The following is a 21,827-nucleotide window of genomic DNA, read 5'->3' as shown; positions in this document are numbered from 1 at the left end:
ATGAGATTATCATATGAACAAAATTAAAAAGTTGAATTTTTCTCTAACAAGAGAATATGACGTTTATACATATATATGTATATTGTCCCAATAAACTATAAACAATAAACGCTCGAAAAAAGGTTAACTACTTATTTTACTTATATTATTGCTATTATTATACGTATATATAATAATTTTATTTATTTTGGATGTAATACAATTTATGTATATGTTATATTACATCTATAAATAAAATTATTGTACTGTAAGCTTATCTGTATACTTAAAGTTACAATTATGTTTTAATCTAAACAAGTAATTATTATATTTTGAAATAAATGATAAAATATCTTATCTTGAAATATTAATTATTTGATTCTATTCTAATATTCTTGATTATATTTTAATTAGAATCTGATTTTAATCAGAATATCCACGAAAACGTTTCTATTTATGGAACACAATCGTGCTAACATAGGACATTTCCTTTGAAATAGAGTAAAAATGTAAAACATTTTTTTTCAATAACTGATAATTGCTTATAAAGATTAAATTTAATTATTAGCATATAAATTATAAGTATATATAAAATATATAAATTTAATACGGTTTGTGTGTGTGGGTGCGTTCTCCATATTATTCTGCCTAATAAAATTGTAATTATTGTGTTGGTCCATATTTCGTCCTTTAGCTTCAATCTGTAAAATAATATTAACAATATTTTAATATAAATATATTTCAATTATAAAAGTTAATATATTTTAATAGTTATATATACATATATACAATATTATTATTGTTTATATTATTACCATAAAAGCGGTAAAAAAAAATAGAGGAATATATATACATATATGTACATGTAGAATAAATATAGAATTAGAAAAACCACCTATATATATTCTATGCAAAAGTTAAGGAAATATTGCAGAGAAATTTATTTGTATTATTGTAAGATAGTAATATTGCGCAATTTTGCAACAATTTTATTTACTCGAGTAAATAGATTGTTTTGCTATGAAAACAAGAGAGAGCGAGAGAAATCCAGATATATTTATTAAATTTTCTTTTTTATAATAATATATTGTGAGTTATCATACCAAAGAATCATTTTCTTGCTGAAAATATGTCGAAATAAATTAATTTTTAATATGCTATTCGCCTTCTATATAGTATAATTAAAATATGTCGAAAATTCTGTGACTTTGATTTGTGTAAATTATAGAAAATAATTATAAAATCTTGATCTCAATTATGTATCTTAACTATTATAAAGTTATTTGTATCTTTATTTAAAGCTTTTGTAATGATATTAAAAAAAAACTTTATTATATTTTATTAATTTGTGTATATATATATAATCATTGATGCAAATAATGACAAAAAATTAATTTATTTCAATAATTAACAACTCGCAACAAAAAAATTTATATGATTATTAATACATATAATAAAAGTTTATTTTTTGTTTTTCACATAAATGCAACATCATTAATTATAAAGGTAAAACATGAAATTTGTTATACATGTATGCACACACACATATACATACACATTCATAGTATATATACACACATCCATATACACACATTCATATACTTTTAAGCTCTATATATTACACATATATATGCATATGTATAATATTATATTTACTTTTTAATGTTTTTGATAATGCTTTAATAATATATTCATAATGTTCATATCTAGGAAAATAATATAGTAATTTAAAAGAATATACAATTAATTTTCCAGATGCACATGGATAAACTTATACAAAAATAAGATTGTTATCAATGAATATATTACATTATCTGTAATAAATTTAGCAAATATTTTAGTAAGAGTGAAAAACACTTTACAAAATATTTCGTATTTTATATATATTATATATATTATAAATATATATATATATATATATATTTATGAAAATAAATTATATAAATAATTATAACTTTTGGTGATTAATTTTTTATCTATTAGGAAAAAGATGAAATAATAAAAACTTTATGATTTTATTTAAAAAGAAAATGAAATTACATTTTTTGGTGCATTATTACGCCTAAAATAACTGAAATGTGAAGATAAATGTAAATAAGCTTATAGAGTGATTCACAAAATTGATCAAATATTTTATACATTTTAAAAACTCAGAAATGTATGTTTTTTAAATGTATATATTATATATTCTTTTATAATAATATATAACTCTCTATAACTATCTTTTTTTATAAGTTTATTCTCTCAAACATCTCATTCTTTCTAGTTATATTAAAGCTTTTTTTCTAAAACATTTAATCAATTTTGTGAATTATTAAAATAGTTAGTGCAATTAATAGCTAATAAAATAAACATTAGAATCATTAATATATTACAATATTAATTGCTAATAATTTGTTCAATATTGCAAACAGAAGATTGATAAAGATTATTGGTGCACAGATTAGTAAGAAGGTAAGCGTATATGTACATAAGTGCTATTACTGAGTGTTCTGATAACAATATTTCTTTACAGTAGTATTACTAACGTTAAATTAGTGCTATAATCATGTGTACATTAGTATTTATGCATAAGCTTTTTTGTAAATGTTTCAATTCATTATTAGCAGTAGCTAATTAATACAATACTCACCTGTATCAAATTATATTCATTGATTTTTTTTCAGTGCTGTATTAATTTTTTTTACTTACGCATTATTACATTACTTCATGTCACGTTCATATTATTTAAATTATGAATACTTTCTAGGCAACGTACACTGTGTAACATAGTATACGACCCAGTACTTTCTAACTACGACACAAGTCGACACTGTAACATAGTGTATGACTATGTTCCGTTGTTATAGAGCACAATATTAAGAGCACTTTTTTCATTAAAGTCATTATTTCTTATTGCAGTTAAATTGAATTATAATATCATAAATAAGAAATGTAAATTAAATTTTTTTTCTGCAAAATATGTCAAAATAAATTAGTTTTATCACATTTGATGACATAAATTTATACACATTTTTCAATATTTACATTTTTCAATATTTTGCATTAGTAAAAGCAATTTAATCTGCATGTGTCATTCTTAATGAAAATAAATCTTAATTAAACCCCTCCCCCCTCCTACAGAATTTATATTTATTTATCAATTTACGAATCAAAAAGAAAGTTTTTGATATATTTTATCAATATAAAACGAATTTATTTATTTTCATATTTTTTACGTAAAAAAAATTTATACAATTTTTTATTTTAATATAACTGCAATGAAAAGCCAGGAACTTTAACATATAAATGTAATTATAAACCATTGAAATTTTACTACATGAAATAAAACTTTTTATATAAAAAACGAATAAATTTTACATTAATCATAAGCTTTATATTACTCTCGATCTATTTGTTAATAAATTACGAAAATATTATATCTCTTTCGATATAACATCAAGAACAAACAGATTTAGAGTAATATTATGAACTTTAGTTCATAAAATTTATTCGTAAATATTTTTTATATGAAATCTTATTCCTGGATGTATATATAGCAAAATAGCATTCAGCGTCAGTCGTTTTTAATAAGAGTAAACTTTAATCGATGACAAGATCTCGGACAGTCAAATTAATTTGATAAAAATGAAATAAATATGAGAGTCTCTTTCTCCCCCGACGCGCAACATTTTATATGTATATTGATAAATAAGAAAATAAAACAAAAATACAATATTAATATAAAATAAAATAACAGAAATTACATGAAAATAAAAAGCAATAAAATATGCAAGAAAAAAACGATAAATCAGAAAATAACAGATATTAAATAACAAGTTCGTTATATAAAATTTACGAAAAAAAAATCGTACGTATATATTTTATACGAAGGATGACAAAAAGCGGAGGTTTCAATACGAAGAGAAAAAGATATATAAGTAAATTTTGGTTCTCTTCCGGATTTACAGCTGTTGCTGCATGACAATCGAAAAATTGTCATATCCATCTGCCGGACTGCGACTACCCACAAGAGGATATTTATTCATTCGTAAGCGCTTTCCTTTGCACGAGAGGTATAGAAATGAAACGACGATGATGATGATGATGCTGATGATGATAGGTGCTTGCGGGAGCGACAGATACTATACACGACCAGGTTGATACGCAACGTTTCTCATGACGTGCTCGCGTAACCACGCGGATATGTCAATCGGAACAGAAGGAAGAAAGGACATCGAGTCTAAGCACAGCAGGATGCGCTAAAAGCTTAAACTCGGTATCCTTCCCTCTTCCTGTTCCGAGTGACATATCCGCGTGGCTGCGCGAGCACGTCATGAGAAACATGCATATCAGGCCGTCTTGGTAGTACCTGTCGCAAGCACCTATTATCATCATCATCACCATCATCATCATCGTCATCATCATCATCATCATCATCATTACCATACCCTCTCGCGAAACCTCGCTCTTCGCGCTCGACTTCGGACGCGCCGAGTCCGTCCTTGTCGTCGGTTAGAGTCCGTCCTTGTCAAGTGTAAACGATCGACGGTAAACGCTTCGCTCTCCCACTGTCGGCCCCCCAAGACTCATAAAAGCGGATGGGGGACCTCTCGCCGTGACGTGTTGCCCTGTACCGTTATCCAATGGCGCGGACGTATCCCGCGCTATCGGACGGTGGGCTCGCGAGAGGCCCGCTTTTTCGGGCCTACGTCAATGCTTCAGTGAGCCACTTATCAATGGGATCACCAGGTAGGCATCCGTGCGGCGCGACAAATTCGGCCGTAGCTCTGCGCGCGCGGACCCGTTTGATGTTTACGACTCTGCTCCGTGTTTACGAAGGCGAAGGAACATGCCTCTTCCTCTTTGAAATTCAAAATGCATCTTTACACTACCAAGCCAAATATTATATGTTTACTTACGATTCTATTTTTTATTATCCGTTTCAGAGATTTTTCGAGACTTTTATTATCTATCGCGACGTCGCATTACATAGGATGACGTAATGTTAAAATATTTCTAAGATCATTTTAAGTAGAAAATGTCGTATAAATGTTAGTCTAGTTCGCAATTGTTATGAAACATTCTGAAAAAATATTTTTTATAATTCTTCACATTGTCAATATTACAGATGATCAGCTTTCTAAATAGAACTTGCGATAAAATTATAACAAGTATTACTTTAATAGTAACATTAATTATAATTAGTTAAACAATAATTATATATTATATATATAATATTATATATATAATATTATATATAATAACGTATATAATGTGTACGTATATGTATATACGTGTGTTGTGTGTGTATATATGTATATAATGTATATAACATAATAATGTCATGTGAATAATAATTTACATGTAATGATATGTGGTTAATACATATGTTTCTAACTAGAATTTTTATGGATAGTCTTAAAATAACATTTCTTCATACTTATCCTTACTTAACAGATACAAAATTTATCGCAATATTTTTCAAAATCTCGCAATAAGTAGTTCTCTCGTTATAGCTCTCGCATGTCTGACTTATATGTCTGTTTTCTACTTAACGCTATCATTTCTTTGATTTGTAAGTAGAACGAGCACATTTATTTTTATTTAATTTATATTCTCGGCCACCTTTAATCTCTGTGTTATAAAATTGACAATCTTTGTCGAATTTTGCATCAACATTTAATTAATAATTATAATAATTGCAATCTAATTTAGGATACAGAAAATCACTCAACAAGTATGTTCATTCTGATAGTTTTAATAATAAAAAATATCTTTCCGTCTATAAATACGAATATAAAATCTAAATAAATTAACAAACAAACAAACAAATAAATAAATAAATTGTAAATCAGTCTAAATATTTTCCACGTGACAAAAGATATCTTAAAAGTCGCGATCGGGTCTATTTATTGAAAAAATGTTCACATCTCACTATATGATGAATTGAAGTTGATTTTCGGAATGTTGAAATTGATGGATTTCAACAATTCGCCGTCGGTGCCTAGTGACGCATTCCGCGTACATACACGTGTATACCCGCGCGTGTGCACGCGGAGATACCTGCATCATTCCATCTATACGTCCGGTGAGGCCGTCGCGCCGCTCGCGAATATCCGTGCCGTGACTACACGCCGAAACCATACCGCGCTCGCGCAGTGGGACGACCGAAGTAGGCCGGAGCACCGTTACAGCCGGCTGCACGGCCGAAGCCTACGCAAATCGACTTGATTTTGCCCGAATGGCTTTCCTTTTCGTTGTGAAAAATGGCGCGTGCGAGCCGCGGTTTCCGCGCCGACCCACTTCTACGCGAGCGACCATGCGTGCGATTTTTCTCGCGATTCCCGCGCGCGCCCAAGCTTGCTCGCGCACGTGACCATCGCGCTATATAACATCGTCTTTCCGGTCCCCCTGTTAGATCTTAACATCCGCATCTTTTTTTTTCGGGGTACAAGTATCGGGAGATATTTTTGCGATTTTTAAAATTTTAAATATATAAGAATTATATATACGATATAATTTTGGTGTATTTTTTAATTATATAGCGATGTGTTTTTTCGCGCGAAAAAAAATGAATAAAATTCAATTCAATTTCCGTAAATCATCCCGCGAGCAGCCGGAAGAGACGCGGCCGCAACAACGCGTGGCACACTTGTTCGTGCGGTGACTATGCCCGGCTAAACTATATCGGCACGTATACTGGAGAACGGAAGTAGGTCGAGGCACCGTTACCGGGTAGCCGAGAAGCTCGGGAGGCCTACGCAAGACCAGTCAGATTTTGCTAAGCGTTTGAAGAGCAGCCGACCAGCCGACATATATATTACATATATATATATATATATATATATATATATACATATACATATTTACGGACACACATACAATCGCGGCTTTCCTTTTCGTTACGAAAAATGGCGCGTGCGAAACGCGGTTCCCCGTGAATGACCTACATCGAGTCACGCTCGCGCGAGAGCGTCTTCGTCCTCGCGCGCCTCGTTGGCGGACGACCGGTTGGGAACCGCTCGGTACCCGTGACCCACACCGTAGCACGCAGAACCAGACGCGACCAAACGTGAAATTCATTTCCATACTTCCGTGTCCGGCTGTACGCGGAATGGATCTTTTCGCCTCGTTACGCAGCAGCAACATACAGCGCGTTCGTCCGTCCCCAATCATTTAACGCGCGCTTTTTTTTAATGTCGGTTTCTTTTTTAATTAATAAATGCGGAATATGACTGTTTCTGTTCAAACTTTTTGCGTCGAAGATTACGGATTCATTTTTGTTTAATTGTTCATTATTTTTTGCCTCGGAAGTAGACTGAATGTATATCAAATTTAATATTTATTGTTACGCAATAATATTTAACGAAATAACGATGTAAGGTAAAATAATTGTTTATCAATGTTATAAGGTGTCTATAACATGAAAAAAGTTATAGGAAAAAAAGATTTTCTTATATGTCAAATTTGAGATTGCATTTTTAATTAAATAAAAAATTGCAAAAATCTGAAATTTTATAATGCCACAATTAAAAATAAAAAGATTGAAGTAAATGAATATATAATCTGCTCGTTCTATTGACAAATAAAAAGAAAATGTAACTTGTAAGTAGAAAACAGACATTTAAGTCAGACATGTCGGACCTATATTGAGAATACATAGAAAATCACGGATTTTTGGGGTAAAATTTTATTTTATCTGCTGAAAATAAAAAGTTAGTGTAAAATTTAAAGATAAATATAAGAAAACATATTTCTAGAATTGTGCACAAGAATGCAAATGATATTAGTAAATGCATTAATCGATTGTATGGTCGCAACGATACTATAGCAGTAATTCCTTACAAAATAGATAAACGAAATGAGGGTATTATCTTTTATCTATTATAACGGTATATTTGAGAGCGGTTATTTTTAGCGGGTCATTAGTGGTACTCTGTAAGTACCAACCGTCATATATGGGTAGATGAAAAAAAAATGCTACCTAGATAATTACCACATTTTTATTAACTATTCGATTATCATTCTACGATTTTCGAAACGCGTCTATTCGCACAAGTCGATAAAGCATCTTTAATCGAACAACAGAGCATTGTTTAATTTTAGATAATTTCATTTGTAAAATGAGCAAGAAAAATTCTAGATAATTGCTTGCTAGCTTTAATTGCATATTTTAATAGATTTTTAATATTTTATTAGTAATTTTTATTAGTATTGCACAATAAGTTATTAGGATTCCGCGGAATGGAATTATCTGCGAAACGCAAGTTAAAAATAGAATATAAATAAAATATTAAAGAATTTATACACGCTTTGCTGTGTAAAATCGAGTATTTTGTTAATATATTTATGAAGATTGTTATAAAAATTAAAATAGAATAAAAAATATAAAAATAGAGACATGATATATTGTGTTCTAAAAAATATTCACGAAAAAAAAGAAATATAATGATTAAGTGCATGTCGGCTTAAGTATAGCTTGTGCCTTTATTAGCATCAATAAATCTTTTTCCTTCAATTTTTTCTATTTCCAGTTTTACAAAAAAAAATCTCAGCAGAATACCTGTTCTATTGTATATAGTTCTTTGAAATTGTATTCCGTCTTAATAAAAAATACTTTACCCGCCCTCTATTAAAAACTAAATACTCAAGTTTAACGAATCTTAGAACGATAAATCATTAAGGTTTTAAAATTTTTTATGTAATTTTTTGTAAGTTTTGATAAATACGAGATAATATTATACATATAAACAAATCATACTTTAAATTTAATATAATTTACCCTAGAAAGTGTGTGACCTCTTTTCGTAACTGACCGATGACATTAGCTTCTTTCACCGAAATTTCGAGCCACAAATCTTTTTAATGAAAAAATATAATCTGAAAATGCAACACTCTTATTAAATTGACAAAATTAATAAAAAAATCGACCAAAAATAATACGCGATAAAATTTTAAAATTAAAACAGCCAATTTTGATTGTAAAAAGACTCGAAAGAAATCGTACGATTATATTATATTTACACGAGGAATTTCTTCCGATCATATCGTCCGTCATTGCCCGACCTTTGCCTGAATGTCGATATCAAAAGACTTGAATTACAACTCAATACATATATAGATGCGTACGCGAGGCAACCTGGTACCGCTTCGTCGCCAGAGAAAGTGCGACGACCCTTAAGGTAAAGGTTAAAGACGATGAGGACGAGAGACGACGTCGAGGAAGTGCGCGCGGATTGGTGAACATTCGCATAGCTGCGGTTGAGGCATCGAAACAGCACTGGTCTATCGACATTTCATAGCACTTTCGCTGCAAGGACAAGTAGCGTACATACGAAGCGAATCTCCGAGCGCATTATTAGAAAACTCCAGAGAAATATAGACCAACATCGGACCGAATAACATACAAGTTCACCGGAATAGTTTGAAAAAAATCCAATTTACGCCTAGAAGTCAACATTTTTTCAACATCTTTTCTCTCTCGTTTTCTTCATTTTTTCTACAATTTTATTTCCGTAGCTAAATCGTTCATTCGAAATTCTAAAGCTCGCTAGAAAGAGATGATAGAAGAGATTACAAAAATGTCCATAAGAAAAGAGAATGACAAATGGACTATCGAATGTATGTATCCATATGCGGATTCTTATGGATGAGGATGACCATAAAGATCTCCGCAAAGAATCACCGCGAAACGGTGAGTCCCGTAGATCCGTCTATGGACGACCATGAGCGACCGTGGAGGTAAACGCGATATCTATAGCCTCTGCGGAACCGACGAGTCGGAAGACCTCCCCACCTGAGTCGGAGTACCGGTTAGTGTGGTACACTGACCTACTCTCTAGTCTCACTGCTGCAACAGTGAGAACACCCCTCCATACTGTTGTTCCGCCGTCCTTCCCTCGCAGGAACGGCGCTACTTTTTCTCTTTCTCGTCTTTCCTCTCTCTTTCCTTGTCTATCCCGCATTCCCTTTCTGCTTCTATTTCTCATACCTCTTTTCTTTCTCTCTCGCTTTGTCTTTTTTTTTCCTTTTTCTCTATCTCTCTCGCTTTGCTTTTGTAAAATTACATCGACCGTTTTACGAAACGATGTCGGCTAAATAATTGACCCACAAAGAACAATATCTCTTTATTGGTTTTACGTATAATATAAATTCAAGAATTAATTGACCATTTTACATAGATTATTATTTTTTAAGGAAGCCACATCACAAGTGTATCGAAAACTTTTTCTGTATAAATGAAATGCGCGCAATTTTATTATATGGCTTCCTTAAAAAATGATTTAATTATATTATATTAAATTTTTCAAATTTTAAATAATATATTTTTTAAAAAGTATCTACCATGCATTATAATATTTTTAATAATTTTATTAATTAATGCTCTTAAATCTTTAAACTTTATCTCTTTTTGTAATCGCTTCCGCTAAAGAAATTCTTTTCATGCGTATCGTTATATAACATTTAACCAGCAAAATTTACAATTTATAACACAAACATAGTAAAATAAAATATCTCTTTCCCGCTCAAGATATTTCCTATATTGGTATCAATATATGTCTTACGTTAATATAAATATTTTAGTATATGATGAAAAAACTTTAATAAAACGTTTTACAACCAAATCTAATGAGAGTTATTGTTCATCAAAGAAATAGAATAGAAATAGAGACCTCGTTCTGCTGCATTAACTATGCGATGAGAAGTGCAATCTGTGAGAGAATGAGACATATCCTGCTGAACGCCATCGTCTTAACAAATATCTGACTGCTGTGTAATAATCTAGCACAATAATATTATTATTTTCAACTCATTTATTTACAAAGGAATACTAAAGTGTTTAACAAACACAAACTAATGATGTTTATTTACGTGAATATTTTCGGATAAACCTTTAATGTTTGAATAGTCTTAAATCTAGAAAAACAGTTCAACTTATCAGTGAATCCAACAAAGGAGACAAAATTAAGACAATATTGATATTGCCAAATTGAATATATGCAAGAAATTCTGCAGCTAGCTCAGAATCCATCAACATTCCATACGATTTAGAAAAAATGCCAGAGATTCTCCATTCAAATATTAATTGGAGAATCCTTATCGCGCGCAAAGATAATTTTTGCTCGAAATCGAACGAGTAGAAGAGAATTAGTGTATAAAATGCATGCGCTACTAGAAATCGACGACCTGACACTGAGATTGTCCCGAACCAGTCGCAGATTGGCATCGAGGTGCAACGAACCGCCTTGCGAGATGCCTGCAACCTCGAGCAACAAGTCGAATCCCCACTAGCGAATAGCCGAGGAAGTCGTTCTGGAGAAATTTCACCGCAAACTTTAGCAGCCTCTGTCGTCGTCATTGCCATAGTTTAGGTATAGTTTGTCGTCATCGTCGGTGCTCGAATACCTAATAGGTGAATCGGCTCTTGCATAGAGTGTGTTCTTGCATGCAAAAATTCGAACAATTTTCAAACGGAATGCTTGTAGAGATAAGAAATGAGCGCGTCATCAAATTTTTGGTCACCATGCACACAAAATTCACATATATAATATCGCAAGTTACAGCAACATAGAATCTTAAAATATATTTAAAAGCGTATATTAATTTGTGTGAAAATTAATTTCGTGATATTCAAGAGAATGCACTTGGATTATTTCTAACGAAGAAATTTTATATTCTCAAGAGACTTTTCATATTCTCAAAATTGCACAAAAAAGTGCCATTGAAATTCTTTTTGATAAAATATTAATAAATTGCTTTTTTTCTCTCAGAAAATATGATACGTGATAAAAATAGCGTATATATATATAGTTTTTCAATTTTTTAATTTTTATTATTTTTTAAACTAAAAAGTACTGCAATAATCTCTCCCTCTTTATGACCCAATTTTGATCAAGTAATTTTGTCTGTAATATCAATTCTAAGTTCCGTTATTATATACATGTCGGCCTTTAAAGTCAAACATACATTATACAATTCTCAAAACAGAAAGAAAATATAAAGATACAACATATGACTAACTAAATTTCTTTTAGCTTAGAACTATTATTTGATTTATTTACTTTTTATCTAATTTTTAAAGTAATAATTAGATTTTTTATGAAGAAAATATAATTTTTTTGAGATTTGAAACATCAAGTTTATCGTTTCAAAAAATTTTAAATATGTAAAAAATATATAAAAATCATATAAGTTATTAAAGCATAAAAAATATGTTGAAACAAAAAATAAAATTTCGTTTATGAATAAAAAAAGTTTTATATTTGAACTGCCATCGATTTAGTTTGATTAAAAAATTGCTATAAACGAATAGGAAATTTATCCCTCCGTCTTTAACACGAGTTTTGATCGGCAAATTTCTCGAATCTTTGAGACTTTTTACTGGGTCAAAGATCGGTAATAGCGCTCTCTAAAATTTCTTCCCTTCTTAGAATTTCCAAATACGTTCGAATTTAAACTTGACCTAGTCACAAGTGTGATTTACGATAACGGAAAGCGTGATATGGAGTCTGATCAATTCGATGCTGTCGCAAAATTATCGACTTGTGCGCTCAAATAGACGGTTACTTATCGTGAGTAGCGAACGAAGTTCTATCGTTAGAAAGCGTGGTAATTCAAGTGACGTATGTGGCACAAGAAGTACTAGACGACAACCGATTCGTAAAATTATGGAACACCATCGTCGCCAAAGCTTATTGGTATTCTCAATTCAAAATCTGTATTCTTACCATATTCTCTATGCAAATTCAGACGCAATGTCAATAACACAAATTGCATCATTGGTTTACTTTCTGTGATGTCAGTTGCATTTCCCATTAGAGATATCGCACTATTATCGTAATATTATTCAATAATATTATATAATCAATTTTTTATTTTAATTATTGATATTCTTTCTCCTTTCTCACAAAAATATCTTAATTTTATTACTAAATTATTATACTAATAACTTATTTATACATAGTTGCTCCGATCGGTGGTAAAATGAAAAGGTTGATAATTTTTCATGAAAAAAATAAGTCAAAGTAAATAAAATAGGAATAGAAATAAATAAAATATAATAAAATCTTTTTCATGCAAAACTTTCTTTCTTAAAAAGAGACTTCATAAAAAAATTATGAAATTTATAACATACTTATATTTTTTTAATTTGAAAAACGTGCAAATGATTTTTGTATAATACATCATAAAATTTAGTGGCTGTTAACATATAAGTACAATATGTAACATAGCGATTTGAAATAATGTAAGTTATAAAAAAATTATGTATATTTGTATCACTTTTTTCTCTTCAATAAAATTTTGTATCTTTTATGGCTGTTTCGATATCGAAATCAATGATCGTCATCGTCGATTATGAAAAATATTTAAGTTTAAAAAAGAATGAATTCTTATATTTCTCAAATTTTTAAGTAATTTCTCAAGAGCAACGCCTCATAAAAAAATGAACTATTTTATATCGTCGACTTATGAATTTTTTCTAAAAAATTACTCCTATTTTTGGTTGTACCATCAGTTCGGAGAAACCTTGTCTGCGGGCACGTTCGTGCCGCGGCACTCTGACCTTTGCTTTCCACACACCTGTTGACTGCTTCAAGATACATTACATCTTGCACCCTTGCATTATCTATACAATTTTATCAATAGAATGCATATTTTTATCAGCCGACAATTGCTTATACCGCATGTCAACACATATGTGGATGCTATTACAAATATGATATTTCAAGATAGGGATTTGAAAGAGCTTGGCAAAGTGGTAGTATATTTGACTTACCTATATTCTGGAATCTAGCGGTCTAGGCAGCGAAGTCAGCTATCTTCTCTACTTCAGGAGACTACTTGTAAATCTATCCAAAGCGCACAAAATGCACACAGTGTGTCACTCGATCAGCATCCAGAACACACGCACTAATTCGGGTCTCACGGATCACGCGCGAGAAGACAACATAGTTTACCACTATCACTGGCAAGAAAAATCCGAAACAAGGTCATGCAAATGTTCCCCGTACCGTTGCGATATAATATCCTCTGTTAGAGATGCGCGCGAATGTATACCCTAAACACCCTACTGATGCCACAATAAGAACGGAAGACACATCACCAAGTCACCATGGTGCGGATCGGTACTTCTGTTGTTCAAGGTGATCGGTAGCAGACCGGGTCTGTTAACAGTACGACGCGTGAGCCCTAACTGTGTTGGGTCTTACTCTGGGCCAGCGTCATGCGGCAGGACTCCCCCACTTCGAGTACCCGTGTTCTCTCAAAGGCAAGAGAACTTCTCCCGCTCCTTTCGTACTATACGTCATCGGCGCCCATTCGCTGTGAACTCTTCCGCTATTATACATTTACATACATATTCCACCACTCTAGCATGCCACCCTTTAATCGTGGCTCTATGTGTCTCCCACATAAGTGCTGGACGCTAAAGGGCGTGGATAGAACGCCCTTTGGAACAGATGTCGAATTCTTATTGGTTTCCCTCTCTTCATGCTATCAATCAATTGGAACGGACATCTTTGTTTAACAGAGACGATTGTTGTGACTTCTTAAAACAGAAAAATTTGGAACATTCCATAGAAGTATACGCGCTCATAGAGATTTCGTAAAGAGCACCATAAAAGGAAAGAACGACAAAGAGTTCCATTTGCAAAAGGGTCTAAATATTTTTCGAGATTTGTATAATTTCAATTGATCTGAAATTATATGTCATTTTATTATACATTTTATGTACTATATTTATGATTATTTAAAATTTACATTAATATTTAATTTAAAAATTATATTTATAATTTCCGTTTAAATATATTAGATTTTTTATTCAAAAAAATTTTTTATAAACGCGATACATATACATATATAATTAATAGTAGAAATTTTAAGTTTGAACATTTCTCGTTATTTTGATTGTTCGGCTGGCAGAATTTTGTGCACGGGAATGAAATTATTAGGTCGAAAAAATAAGGACGGTTCGCGATGACGATTCGAGCGAATCGATTCGCTTTCGACGCAAATCTACTCGTTTTGAACATTTCATAGTATTAATGACAGCAGACGGAAAAAAATACCAAGATATTTAAATAAAAAATTTAAACAATAAAAAAGTGGAAAATGCAATTTGCGCATTTTTTTACAACGCAACATATATAAATATTCCGCTATAAGTTTATATTGACCAACAAAGGAATTCATTCTTCTTGCGGTGCGTTCGCGTTTTGAGTTTAATTGGCAGAAACGAGATTTCGAAATGTTACACAGTTACCTTCACTAATAACTTGCACGATGAGAGAGAGGGCGGTTAACGAAGAAAAAAATATGAAGAGTACATATACATAACGAATACAGAGCATGTCGATAAATAAAAAAATGTTTTTTGATATATAAGTGTTGCTTTTTTTCTTATATATATATATATATTAATAAATATTATTGTTAATTTATTCTGATATATAAAAAATTAATGAAAACATAACACAGAGCCTAAAAAATATAGTAAATACACTACATCTAAGATTTAAAATATATGCATATTATTATTTTTAATATAATATATATTTTTTACGTTCTTTCTGTTTATTTTCTATATTTTCATGCCTTTTTCTATGTTTTTATAAATATCTATATGTACGTATGTTAGAATTACCTTAAATTATCTAATTTCTATAGCTATTGTTATTTGTGACTAATAATTAAATAATTCAGAATTATTACGTACATTATTGATTCAATACAAATTGTTATTTTAGCGTTCAAACTCATATGTTTAATCTTCTATTCATATCAAACGTATATAAATGTCAAACACCTAGTTTAACATAATCAGACAGAACTCTGTCACTAATGCACAAATATAAATACAATGAAAATAGGCGCCGAATATACAAAACTTATCTTCTCAAACAGCATCACGTCTAAAACCGGGAGATATCTTATTAACTTAAAAATATCTTATTGACGTTTTAAAGACATATTTTAATACGATGTCTAAAATATATTTTAGTGACTCCTTAAAACATTTTATATCCCGATTTTAGACGTTTTGTTGTATGGGCTGTCACTAATGCACAAATATAAATACAATGAAAACAGGCGCCGAATATACGAAACTTATCTTATTTAAGGACGGTAGATAGTGAAGCCATTAATCACCGTTTTATTAAGATATTATTAAACCCTAATGTATAACCCTAATGTCTGACACCTGAGTCATTAATGCTTTAATGACAATACAAGATTGATAAGATTGTATTTCTCGGATATGTCCTAATAACACTAAATTATGCTCTGAGACGCGATTTTATTCATATATATCTTTGACTTTATATATTTTGTTATTATATAAATACATGCACATTTAAGGGTTGTAGAATTGCATTTAATATTAATGCCGCCGTCATTAAGGCTGTTTTTATATTAAATTATAATGACAGAAGCAAGAAATCATATAATTTTTTTTGCAAACTAAATTCAATTTTTTATATACAACACTATGTGTTTTATAATCAAGATTTAACTTCTTAATTTACAAATTGAAAAAAATCTTTGATATATTTTACTAATCCATATTATTGAATTCGATTAAATAGTTTGCATATTATTGCATAACAGATCTCACTTCAATTAATATATAATATCGTTAACATATTTTATCGAAAGAAGCAATATATGTTCCCTTTTTTTAACAAATTATTTATAATATCTTATCTATCTGATTTTATTACTCTTTTATTTTATTACTTATTATATTTATGTGAGTGTTTTAACTTTGTTAATAAAAAAATTCTAATCATAAATGAATGTCTGCTCCTTTGAATTTTCGCAATCTTCAAATCAATTATATTGTTTTTTATTTCAATTGATATTGTATATTGTACTTAAGACAAGAAAAAAAACATGTAGACATAAATTTATGAATTGGTTAATAAAGTCTCAGCACGGAAGGACAATTACAGAGCAATACATTCAACATTATAAGTAATTTATTGAAAAAAAGATATACTGTTCTTTTTTAAAATGTCGAGGAATCAACTTTATGGTTACCTTACTTTATCATTGCAATGGTCTCTCGATACTGTTTATTTCAGCTGAACGGACCCGAGCTAAAGACTCTGGTAAAGGGATGCTCATACGCTTTCAGCACATGCCCCGTTACGGTGCCTTAATCCAGCCATTGAATAAGTGCGGATTACTCCCACCGATTCGCGTTGCGTATGATGCACACAGCTAATTACGTTCTTTTCGCCGCTCGCCAGATATCTTTATTGTTAGTTGTGCGAGTCGATTTTGTCCACGACGCGCATTTTACGCTATTTCGGAGCACGATTACTTATTTCGCGTACGTATTGCTTACGTTGCATCCCTTCGTTATCATTATCATTTCTTTCGTATTGTCATCAATGGGCCACAATGATATAGACTTCTTTGTGAAACTTTATTTGTTACATAAATTTCGCAAAATGCAAGATTTGTATAACTGTTGTTCCTTATTAATTTTTTTCTACTCCTTTTCATAATTATTATTATGTGCCGTATTAGAATTATCGAAATATTATGCAATATCGTTTTTATTATATCGAAATAAACTCCTTTCAAAGCTGTATTTTTGCAGAACAAGAAATAATTGCATGCGATTTAATGCAAGGAAATAATTACAGGGCTGCGCAAATAAGATCGTATAAAACTAAGTGCTCACGGATATATCCTTTTTTTATATAAATACAATTTTTTCTCAGCGCTCCACATGGCGAAATAACATCTTCCCGCTAAAGTACTTTTTTCGCATTCTAAAATATTTTATCTGACCGAAAACGATTGATTATATGCATAGAAGAATATATTCGTTCTGTGTTTTTGTGCTGTTTAGGAGATTTATAATAGGAACCCTTTACTTCCCTTATAGACAAAAATAAAAAAGGATCTTTTTACCTGACTTGAAAAAATTTTTTACCGTTATTCTAGAATTTGTGCTAGTCATAGCATTTCCTTGCTTCAGTGTCATAAAATACGGGACTTTTGGGGAGAAAAAAAACGGGATAACAGGAACCACTTAGTTTACAAATTCTATTCAAAGAGCTGAATGGGACAAAATATTTTATTTACCGTAAGCTTTTTTCGGAAGTTAAACCCTAATTCTCGAAGAAGCAGTCACCGAAAACTGACACAGTTTTATTAATCGTAATTTTTTTTTGTGTTAAAAAATGTCAAATACATATTCAAAAAAATTTTTTACTGTACCTAATACTCGAAAAATTATATACGTAAATGACATATGTATATACACATATAAAACAATTAGAATATTAAGCGCAAAAGTTATAAATTGTTTGGAGTGTCAGTTCTTTCCAGTTCTTTCCTTTTAGAGTTAACAATATAATTTAATATTTATATTTTTATATTTTTTTATATAATAAAATTATATAAATTAATATATATAATTATATTTATATTTATTTAATATATTTAATAATATTTAACGAAGAGCAAAATACTCTTTAGTGACGAAAGTACGTACCGCGTAATAGAAATATTTTACGAAAAATTTGTAAAAGGATTAAAGTAAAAAGAACATATTAGCGAATCCATTAACTTGTTACGATATCGCAACGTGAGTGAGCAGCGGAATAACGAGCGCGTTCGCCACGTCTCGCAATCATATTTGCGTCACGCTAATTGTTGTATAACTTTTGATTTAGGCGTTGATACGCCTCTGCCCTATGAAATGTGTTAGTGCGAGTGGTCTTATTTTTTCCTCTTTTTTTTGCTGCACGGTAGAGCAATAAATTATGTACATACAATGTATAGAATAGTGGTCACGTCAAAAAAAAGGGGAAATATATTCTTTCTAAGGATTCCACAAGAACCGAAGTCCCACTTCTGATAAAGTAGATGGTTACTTTCATTGTTGCACGACAGTAATGTCATTCGACAGTAATATCATTCATTACATTACATTCGAAATTTGTTATTAAAAAATTCATTGTCTTGAATAATTTTGTAGATAAATTTAGGAAAATGCATATTGTTGACTGTGTAATTAAAAATTGTTTTTCTTTTAATTACTGCACAGGATTATCTAACAAATTTTGTATAACTTGAAGCTAATTAATTTGTTGCAATTAAATTGTTACAATTTTAATAGATTGTTTGTATTAGGAATCAATTACTGATTCTTCATGATGAACCCTGATTTGTGAGAAAAAATGTTTTAAGTTCCAGTTTTGACAAATGAATTTTTTTCCTTGTTAAAATTTGAAACACTACACACACATCTTTGTGCGAATAAAAAACGTAAATCAGATAATTTGTTCTGGTTCTAAAAGAAATAATAAAAGAAATAATCCTTCTTCAGAATATTTCATAGTGAGAAAAAAAAGTAATATCATTAATCTTCGCATTTTTACAAAGGAAACATATGTTAAATATAAAATGTAAGAACTAACTACTTAGAATTTTCAAGGTTTAACATTCAACTATTATTGACTGAAAAATTTCAAATTTATGGCGACAGGATATTATTCCACTCTACGAATCTATCATTTTTCAAAATCTTTATCCTTCGAAATGTTCTTTTGAATATAATTGAACCTATCTAACAATAAGTCTAAATAGCCAAACGCTGGTGTGAGTGTTATTGTTAGTCGCCTATTTAGAAAGATGTGGAAGCCTACACTTACACATTGACTGGAAATATTCTCACAGAATATCTTTTACGTATATTATAAATTAACAGTGTAACTAAAAGACACTGATTGCTTTCCGCTGTTTATCGAATGTTTATGAAAAGCTCGTTTAATATTGTATGTGCACACATGAGAAACAGCAGGATGTTTTTTTATTTTGGAGGACTACGTTCATTTGTGTGTCAGAAGGTGTTTTAAGCTTAAAAGAGAAAAATAAATTCTCTTTAAATTCGTAACATATGTTTTTATTTTTCTTTTAAGCATCAAATGCTTAAAACAATCTTCTAATAAACGTTATATTAGTCCTTCAAAAAGCATCCGGCTGTTTATCGTGTGTTGACTTGTTAAACTATTGATAATCACAGTATATTTTATCTATCAGAATTTGTCAGTATTTGTAAAAATAAGCAATATTATATTTATAATTATTTATATTATTATTTATATTAGCGCGGAAAAGTTGAGTAGATTTTGGTTTAAAAAATAGGGTCAGTCATTGGAGAGAACAAATGTAAAATAAGTTTTTTCCTAATTAATTTTTTATATGACTACTTTGATATTACATGCTTTTAATTTGGAAGTTATTGTTTAGAGAGAAGATAGGCTTCTCTCCGACTTCTTAACTTAAGATCTGAAATCTACGTTCTTTATATCAGTTTGTCAGTTTGTGATACAAGAATTTTTCACATTCGAAGTCGATCTAAATATAGCTTTTTTTAATATTTAATTTCTCGTTTAATATTTCTTACATATTTTTTTTTGTTTTAAATGACAAATTACGCGCGACAGAGAAATAAACTAATAAAACTCATTATTAATTATAATCACGTAATATACAGATATCACATATGTAATTTGTGCTTCTCACAAGTTTGAAATTTTGTTTCAAAATTTTTTAAAAATTCTTACATCGTGTATTATAGAAGAGAGAAAAAATTAGGAATTCCACGAAGAAACACGTATTATCTATATGACTTATTATGTAGATATAGAATTTAAGATTTTTTTCTTACCATAAGAGAAATAGCTGTGTTAACACTTCTTCTATTATTGGCGTAATAAGATAATCCAGATTTTTTCCACGGTATACACCGAAAATTTGTAGGAAAAATGGGACCGCCCATGAATATATCCGCACGACAGTTCTGCTTTTCGGTAAATGCTAAAGTATCTAAACGGTGACAAATATTGTGAAGGACTGATTCCCCGAGCGGTTAATCTGGTAAACAATTACACAGCACGAAAGGTTCGGTATACATAAATCAGGTACCTTTCGAGATTCTTTATTAACAAACAGTATTGAGACTTTATTGAAAGATTTTTGTCTCATTTTGATCTTAATTATAGAATGCCGAAAATATGTATCTTTTTAAATATTTTGACTTTAAAAGAAGAAATGGAATTAAGATATTTACATAATATATATATAAGGTCTTTAAGTGCTTAAGATCTTTAAGTTGAAAGATACATTTGAAAACTGTTATTGTAACCTATTTCTGGGTTCAAACAAATATAGGATTAAGACGGCTTATATTAATTATTTTGTATATTAGGAAAAATATATGTATTTTTACAATATAGTTTTATCTGGACAAGAAATTACTTTTATTTTTGTTATTATAAATTTTAAATCTTAAAAAAAAATTAATTAGATTTTATAAAATAAAACAAGCAAAATAAAACAATGAAAATTTTGAGAATGCTGTTGATTAATAATAAAATTTAATGTATTGTTTAAATATATAAAATAATTCAAGTCAAAAATTTGTTTATCAATTGAGCCAAAATTTTCAATAGAATTTTAAATAGCGGGAAAGTAGGTTCTCCTAAAAGATCTCTTGCAGAATCAGAAAGTAAAAATATCTAATTAATGGGAGAGCGCGATTATCATTATACCCCCAACTGTATCAAATTCATTCAGTGCGATGTCCCAAATTCTAGATGAACGGCAAAACTACTTCAGGAAAAAAAGCTACGCATTAGAAAGGCACTGTATCATATCGCCGTCCTCTCTAGCACTAAAGTTAATAATTACGAACAATATATCTTCACATATTTGTGTAAACACCTTCATTATCTTATCTATATATATTATAGTCATTATCATGTATATTTAATAGATATTCTTTATCCTTTCTTACATACACATATTAATATTTGATATCTGAAGTTATGCAGAAAATATCG

The 21,827-nt window shown here is 30.1% G+C and overlaps 1 long non-coding RNA gene across 1 annotated transcript; it reads right to left on the bottom strand.

Annotated features, from left to right (window-relative positions):
* Positions 1–595: 595 nt before the first annotated feature.
* LOC114933531 (uncharacterized) lies at positions 596–20,784 on the bottom strand. The gene is made up of 3 exons (XR_003820070.2): positions 20,654–20,784; positions 13,739–14,509; positions 596–680 (listed from the first exon to the last, which is right to left on the bottom strand). It is a non-coding gene; the product is annotated as an uncharacterized LOC114933531 (long non-coding RNA).
* Between the last annotated feature and the right edge of the window lie 1,043 nt (positions 20,785–21,827).

The sequence above is a fragment of the Nylanderia fulva genome, unplaced genomic scaffold (assembly GCF_048542155.1).
Source record: "Nylanderia fulva isolate GAGA-0341 unplaced genomic scaffold, ASM4854215v1 Scaffold3, whole genome shotgun sequence".
Taxonomy (NCBI): domain Eukaryota; kingdom Metazoa; phylum Arthropoda; class Insecta; order Hymenoptera; family Formicidae; genus Nylanderia; species Nylanderia fulva.
This window is presented reverse-complemented; position numbering and strand designations above follow the sequence as displayed.